The 5,000-nt window shown below is 41.9% G+C and overlaps 19 non-coding genes and 4 pseudogenes across 19 annotated transcripts in view; all 23 read left to right on the top strand.

Annotated features, from left to right (window-relative positions):
- The window catches only part of LOC135059438 (5S ribosomal RNA), a 119-nt gene extending 40 nt beyond the window's left edge, over positions 1-79 (top strand). Inside the window, exon 1 of the ribosomal RNA XR_010245840.1 lies at positions 1-79. This exon is cut by the window's left edge and continues 40 nt beyond it. This is a non-coding gene — a ribosomal RNA (5S ribosomal RNA).
- Positions 80-186: 107 nt separating this feature from the next.
- Positions 187-305, top strand: LOC134885199 (5S ribosomal RNA). The gene has a single exon (XR_010169320.1). It is a non-coding gene; the product is annotated as a 5S ribosomal RNA (ribosomal RNA).
- A 107-nt stretch (positions 306-412) lies between these two features.
- Positions 413-531, top strand: LOC135061348 (5S ribosomal RNA). The gene has a single exon (XR_010247731.1). It is a non-coding gene; the product is annotated as a 5S ribosomal RNA (ribosomal RNA).
- A 107-nt stretch (positions 532-638) lies between these two features.
- On the top strand, positions 639-757 carry LOC135061962 (5S ribosomal RNA). Its single transcript, XR_010248327.1, has one exon. It is a non-coding gene; the product is annotated as a 5S ribosomal RNA (ribosomal RNA).
- A 107-nt stretch (positions 758-864) lies between these two features.
- Positions 865-983, top strand: LOC134884647 (5S ribosomal RNA). Its single transcript, XR_010168787.1, has one exon. It is a non-coding gene; the product is annotated as a 5S ribosomal RNA (ribosomal RNA).
- A 107-nt stretch (positions 984-1,090) lies between these two features.
- On the top strand, positions 1,091-1,209 carry LOC135058425 (5S ribosomal RNA). The gene has a single exon (XR_010244853.1). It is a non-coding gene; the product is annotated as a 5S ribosomal RNA (ribosomal RNA).
- A 107-nt stretch (positions 1,210-1,316) lies between these two features.
- Positions 1,317-1,435, top strand: LOC134887976 (5S ribosomal RNA). The gene has a single exon (XR_010171092.1). It is a non-coding gene; the product is annotated as a 5S ribosomal RNA (ribosomal RNA).
- A 107-nt stretch (positions 1,436-1,542) lies between these two features.
- On the top strand, positions 1,543-1,661 carry LOC135061961 (5S ribosomal RNA). Its single transcript, XR_010248326.1, has one exon. It is a non-coding gene; the product is annotated as a 5S ribosomal RNA (ribosomal RNA).
- A 107-nt stretch (positions 1,662-1,768) lies between these two features.
- Positions 1,769-1,887, top strand: LOC135061960 (5S ribosomal RNA). Its single transcript, XR_010248325.1, has one exon. It is a non-coding gene; the product is annotated as a 5S ribosomal RNA (ribosomal RNA).
- Positions 1,888-1,994: 107 nt separating this feature from the next.
- Positions 1,995-2,113, top strand: LOC134892275 (5S ribosomal RNA; annotated as a pseudogene).
- Positions 2,114-2,220: 107 nt separating this feature from the next.
- On the top strand, positions 2,221-2,339 carry LOC134889048 (5S ribosomal RNA; annotated as a pseudogene).
- A 107-nt stretch (positions 2,340-2,446) lies between these two features.
- On the top strand, positions 2,447-2,565 carry LOC134887965 (5S ribosomal RNA). The gene has a single exon (XR_010171091.1). It is a non-coding gene; the product is annotated as a 5S ribosomal RNA (ribosomal RNA).
- Positions 2,566-2,672: 107 nt separating this feature from the next.
- Positions 2,673-2,791, top strand: LOC134887953 (5S ribosomal RNA). The gene has a single exon (XR_010171090.1). It is a non-coding gene; the product is annotated as a 5S ribosomal RNA (ribosomal RNA).
- A 107-nt stretch (positions 2,792-2,898) lies between these two features.
- LOC134890332 (5S ribosomal RNA) lies at positions 2,899-3,018 on the top strand (annotated as a pseudogene).
- Positions 3,019-3,125: 107 nt separating this feature from the next.
- Positions 3,126-3,244, top strand: LOC134887941 (5S ribosomal RNA). The gene has a single exon (XR_010171089.1). It is a non-coding gene; the product is annotated as a 5S ribosomal RNA (ribosomal RNA).
- Positions 3,245-3,351: 107 nt separating this feature from the next.
- On the top strand, positions 3,352-3,470 carry LOC135066157 (5S ribosomal RNA). Its single transcript, XR_010252412.1, has one exon. It is a non-coding gene; the product is annotated as a 5S ribosomal RNA (ribosomal RNA).
- A 107-nt stretch (positions 3,471-3,577) lies between these two features.
- LOC135061959 (5S ribosomal RNA) lies at positions 3,578-3,696 on the top strand. The gene has a single exon (XR_010248324.1). It is a non-coding gene; the product is annotated as a 5S ribosomal RNA (ribosomal RNA).
- A 107-nt stretch (positions 3,697-3,803) lies between these two features.
- Positions 3,804-3,922, top strand: LOC135059437 (5S ribosomal RNA). The gene has a single exon (XR_010245839.1). It is a non-coding gene; the product is annotated as a 5S ribosomal RNA (ribosomal RNA).
- A 107-nt stretch (positions 3,923-4,029) lies between these two features.
- On the top strand, positions 4,030-4,148 carry LOC134889685 (5S ribosomal RNA; annotated as a pseudogene).
- Positions 4,149-4,255: 107 nt separating this feature from the next.
- Positions 4,256-4,374, top strand: LOC135063219 (5S ribosomal RNA). The gene has a single exon (XR_010249554.1). It is a non-coding gene; the product is annotated as a 5S ribosomal RNA (ribosomal RNA).
- A 107-nt stretch (positions 4,375-4,481) lies between these two features.
- LOC135061958 (5S ribosomal RNA) lies at positions 4,482-4,600 on the top strand. Its single transcript, XR_010248323.1, has one exon. It is a non-coding gene; the product is annotated as a 5S ribosomal RNA (ribosomal RNA).
- A 107-nt stretch (positions 4,601-4,707) lies between these two features.
- On the top strand, positions 4,708-4,826 carry LOC134885786 (5S ribosomal RNA). Its single transcript, XR_010169891.1, has one exon. It is a non-coding gene; the product is annotated as a 5S ribosomal RNA (ribosomal RNA).
- Positions 4,827-4,933: 107 nt separating this feature from the next.
- LOC135059173 (5S ribosomal RNA) overlaps positions 4,934-5,000 on the top strand; it is a 119-nt gene continuing 52 nt past the window's right edge. Inside the window, exon 1 of the ribosomal RNA XR_010245586.1 lies at positions 4,934-5,000. This exon is cut by the window's right edge and continues 52 nt beyond it. This is a non-coding gene — a ribosomal RNA (5S ribosomal RNA).

Genomic DNA, 5,000 nt, shown 5'->3' with positions numbered 1-5,000 from the left:
GATCTTGGAAGCTAAGCAGTGTTGGGCCTGGTTAGTACTTGGATGGGAGACCACCTGGGAATACAAGGTGCTGTAGATATTTTTATACTGCCAACACCGTTCTGTTGATGCATTCTATTTTCAAACGTATTCATTTATGAACCAGTAGTTAGAAGTAGAAAAGTTCTAACAGAAACCACAAAGCTCATCTACAGCCACACCACACTGGATACGCCCAATCTCATCTGATCTTGGAAGCTAAGCAGTGTTGGGTCTGGTTAGTACTTGGATGGGAGACCACCTGGGAATACAATGTGCTGTAGATATTTTTATACTGCCAACACCGTTCTGTTGATGCATTCCATTTTCAAACGTATTCATTTATGAACCAGTAGTTAGAAGTAGAAAAGTTCTAACAGAAACCACAAAGCTCATCTACAGCCTCACCACACTGGATACGCCCAATCTCATCTGATCTTGGAAGCTAAGCAGTGTTGGGCCTGGTTAGTACTTGGATGGGAGACCACCTGGGAATACAAGGTGCTGTAGATATTTTTATACTACCAACACCGTTCTGTTGAGGCATTCCATTTTCAAACGTATTCATTTATGAAACAGTAGTTAGAAGTAGAAAAGTTGTAACAGAAACCATAAAGCTCATCTACAGCCACACCACACTGGATACGCCCAATCTCATCTGATCTTGGAAGCTAAGCAGTGTTGGGCCTGGTTAGTACTTGGATGGGAGACCACCTCGGAATACAAGGTGCTGTAGATATTTTTATACTGCCAACACCGTTCTGTTGATGCATTCCATTTTAAAACGTATTCATTTATGAACCAGTAGTTAGAAGTAGAAAAGTTCTAACAGAAACCACAAAGCTCATCTACAGCCACACCACACTGGGTACGCCCAATCTCATCTGATCTTGGAAGCTAAGCAGTGTTGGGCCTGGTTAGTACTTGGATGGGAGACCACCTGGAAATGCAAGGTGCTGTAGATATTTTTATACTGCCAACACCGTTCTGTTGATGCATTCCATTTTCAAACGTATTCATTTATGAACCAGTAGTTAGAAGTAGAAAAGTTCTAACAGAAACCACAAAGCTCATCTACAGCTACACCACACTGGATACGCCCAATCTCATCTGATCTTGGAAGCTAAGCAGTGTTGGGCCTGGTTAGTACTTGGATGGGAGACCACCTGGGAATACAAGGTGCTGTAGATATTTTTATACTGCCAACACCGTTCTGTTGATGCATTCCATTTTAAAACGTATTCATTTATGAACCAGTAGTTAGAAGTAGAAAAGTTCTAACAGAAACCACAAAGCTCATCTACAGCCACACCACACTGGATACGCCCAATCTCATCTGATCTTGGAAGCTAAGCAGTGTTGGGCCTGGTTAGTACTTGGATGGGAGACCACCTGGGAATACAAGGTGCTGTAGATATTTTTATACTGCCAACACCGTTCTGTTGATGCATTCCATTTTCAAACGTATTCATTTATGAACCAGTAGTTAGAAGTAGAAAAGTTCTAACAGAAACCACAAAGCTCATCTACAGCCACACCACACTGGATACGCCCAATCTCATCTGATCTTGGAAGCTAAGCAGTGTTGGGCCTGGTTAGTACTTGGATGGGAGACCACCTCGGAATACAAGGTGCTGTAGATATTTTTATACTGCCAACACCGTTCTGTTGATGCATTCTATTTTCAAACGTATTCATTTATGAACCAGTAGTTAGAAGTAGAAAAGTTCTAACAGAAACCACAAAGCTCATCTACAGCCACACCACACTGGATACGCCCAATCTCATCTGATCTTGGAAGCTAAGCAGTGTTGGGCCTGGTTAGTACTTGGATGGGAGACCACCTCGGAATACAAGGTGCTGTAGATATTTTTATACTGCCAACACCGTTCTGTTGATGCATTCCATTTTAAAACGTATTCATTTATGAACCAGTAGTTAGAAGTAGAAAAGTTCTAACAGAAACCACAAAGCTCATCTACAGCCACAGCACACTGGATACGTCCAATCTCATCTGATCTTGGAAGCTTAGCAGTGTTGGGCCTGGTTAGTACTTGGATGGGAGACCACCTGGGAATACAAGGTGCTGTAGATATTTTTATACTGCCAACACCGTTCTGTTGATGCATTCCATTTTCAAACGTATTCATTTATGAACCAGTAGTTAGAAGTAGAAAAGTTCTAACAGAAACCAGAAAGTTCATCTATAGCAACACCACAATGGATACGCCCAATCTCATCTGATCTTGGAAGCTAAGCAGTGTTGGGCCTGGTTAGTACTTGGATGGGAGACTACCTGGGAATACAAGGTGCTGTAGATATTTTTATACTGCCAACACCGTTCTGTTGATGCATTCCATTTTCAAACGTATTCATTTATGAACCAGTAGTTAGAAGTAGAAAAGTTCTAACAGAAACCACAAAGCTCATCTACAGCCACACCACACTGGATACGCCCAATCTCATCTGATCTTGGAAGCTAAGCAGTGTTGGGCCTGGTTAGTACTTGGATGGGAGACCACCTGGGAATACAAGGTGCTGTAGATATTTTTATACTGCCAACACCGTTCTGTTGATGCATTCCATTTTCAAACGTATTCATTTATGAACCAGTAGTTAGAAGTAGAAAAGTTCTAACAGAAACCACAAAGCTCATCTACAGCCACACCACACTGGATACGCCCAATCTCATCTGATCTTGGAAGCTAAGCAGTGTTGGGCCTGGTTAGTACTTGGATGGGAGACCACCTGGGAATACAAGGTGCTGTAGATATTTTTATACTGCCAACACCGTTCTGTTGATGCATTCCATTTTCAAACGTATTCATTTATGAACCAGTAGTTAGAAGTAGAAAAGTTCTAACAGAAACCACAAAGCTCATCTACAGCCACACCACACTGGATACGCCCAATCTCATCTGATCTTGGAAGCTAAGCAGTGTTGGGTCTGGTTAGTACTTGGATGGTGAGACCACCTGGGAATACAAGGTGCTGTAGATATTTTTATACTGCCAACACCGTTCTGTTGATGCATTCCATTTTCAAACGTATTCATTTATGAACCAGTAGTTAGAAGTAGAAAAGTTCTAACAGAAACCACAAAGCTCATCTACAGCCACACCACACTGGATACGCCCAATCTCATCTGATCTTGGAAGCTAAGCAGTGTTGGGCCTGGTTAGTACTTGGATGGGAGACCACCTGGGAATACAAGGTGCTGTAGATATTTTTATACTACCAACACCGTTCTGTTGAGGCATTCCATTTTCAAACGTATTCATTTATGAAACAGTAGTTAGAAGTAGAAAAGTTCTAACAGAAACCATAAAGCTCATCTACAGCCACACCACACTGGATACGCCCAATCTCATCTGATCTTGGAAGCTCAGCAGTGTTGGGCCTGGTTAGTACTTGGATGGGAGACCACCTGGGAATACAAGGTGCTGTAGATATTTTTATACTGCCAACACCGTTCTGTTGATGCATTCCATTTTAAAACGTATTCATTTATGAACCAGTAGTTAGAAGTAGAAAAGTTCTAACAGAAACCACAAAGCTCATCTACAGCCACACCACACTGGATACGCCCAATCTCATCTGATCTTGGAAGCTAAGCAGTGTTGGGCCTGGTTAGTACTTGGATGGGAGACCACCTCGGAATACAAGGTGCTGTAGATATTTTTATACTGCCAACACCGTTCTGTTGATGCATTCCATTTTCAAACGTATTCATTTATGAACAAGTAGTTAGAAGTAGAAAAGTTCTAACAGAAACCACAAAGCTCATCTACAGCCACACCACACTGGGTACGCCCAATCTCATCTGATCTTGGAAGCTAAGCAGTGTTGGGCCTGGTTAGTACTTGGATGGGAGACCACCTGGGAATACAAGGTGCTGTAGATATTTTTATACTGCCAACACCGTTCTGTTGATGCATTCCATTTTCAAACGTATTCATTTATGAACCAGTAGTTAGAAGTAGAAAAGTTCTAACAGAAACCACAAAGCTCATCTACAACCACACCACACTGGATACGCCCAATCTCATCTGATATTGGAAGCTAAGCAGTGTTGGGCCTGGTTAGTACTTGGATGGGAGACCACCTCGGAATACAAGGTGCTGTAGATAATTTTATACTGCCAACACCGTTCTGTTGATGCATTCCATTTTAAAACGTATTCATTTATGAACCAGTAGTTAGAAGTAGAAAAGATCTAACAGAAACCAGAAAGTTCATCTATAGCAACACCACACTGGATACGCCCAATCTCATCTGATCTTGGAAGCTAAGCAGTGTTGGGCCTGGTTAGTACTTGGATGGGAGACCACCTGGGAATACAAGGTGCTGTAGATATTTTTATACTGCCAACACCGTTCTGTTGATGCATTCCATTTTAAAACGTATTCATTTATGAACCAGTAGTTAGAAGTAGAAAAGTTCTAACAGAAACCACAAAGCTCATCTACAGCCACACCACACTGGATACGCCCAATCTCATCTGATCTTGGAAGCTAAGCAGTGTTGGGCCTGGTTAGTACTTGGATGGGAGACCACCTCGGAATACAAGGTGCTGTAGATAATTTTATACTGCCAACACCGTTCTGTTGATGCATTCCATTTTAAAACGTATTCATTTATGAACCAGTAGTTAGAAGTAGAAAAGTTCTAACAGAAACCACAAAGCTCATCTACAGCCACACCACACTGGATACGCCCAATCTCATCTGATCTTGGAAGCTAAGCAGTGTTGGGCCTGGTTAGTACTTGGATGGGAGACCACCTGGGAATACAAGCTGCTGTCGATATTTTTATACTACCAACACCGTTCTGTTGATGCATTCCATTTTAAAACGTATTCATTTATGAAACAGTAGTTAGAAGTAGAAAAGTTCTAACAGAAACCATAAAGCTCATCTACAGCCACACCACACTGGATACGCCCAATCTCATCTGATCTTGGAAGCTAAGCAGTGTTGGGC

Source organism: Pseudophryne corroboree, chromosome 3, assembly GCF_028390025.1.
Source record: "Pseudophryne corroboree isolate aPseCor3 chromosome 3, aPseCor3.hap2, whole genome shotgun sequence".
Lineage (NCBI taxonomy): Eukaryota > Metazoa > Chordata > Amphibia > Anura > Myobatrachidae > Pseudophryne > Pseudophryne corroboree.
This window is presented reverse-complemented; position numbering and strand designations above follow the sequence as displayed.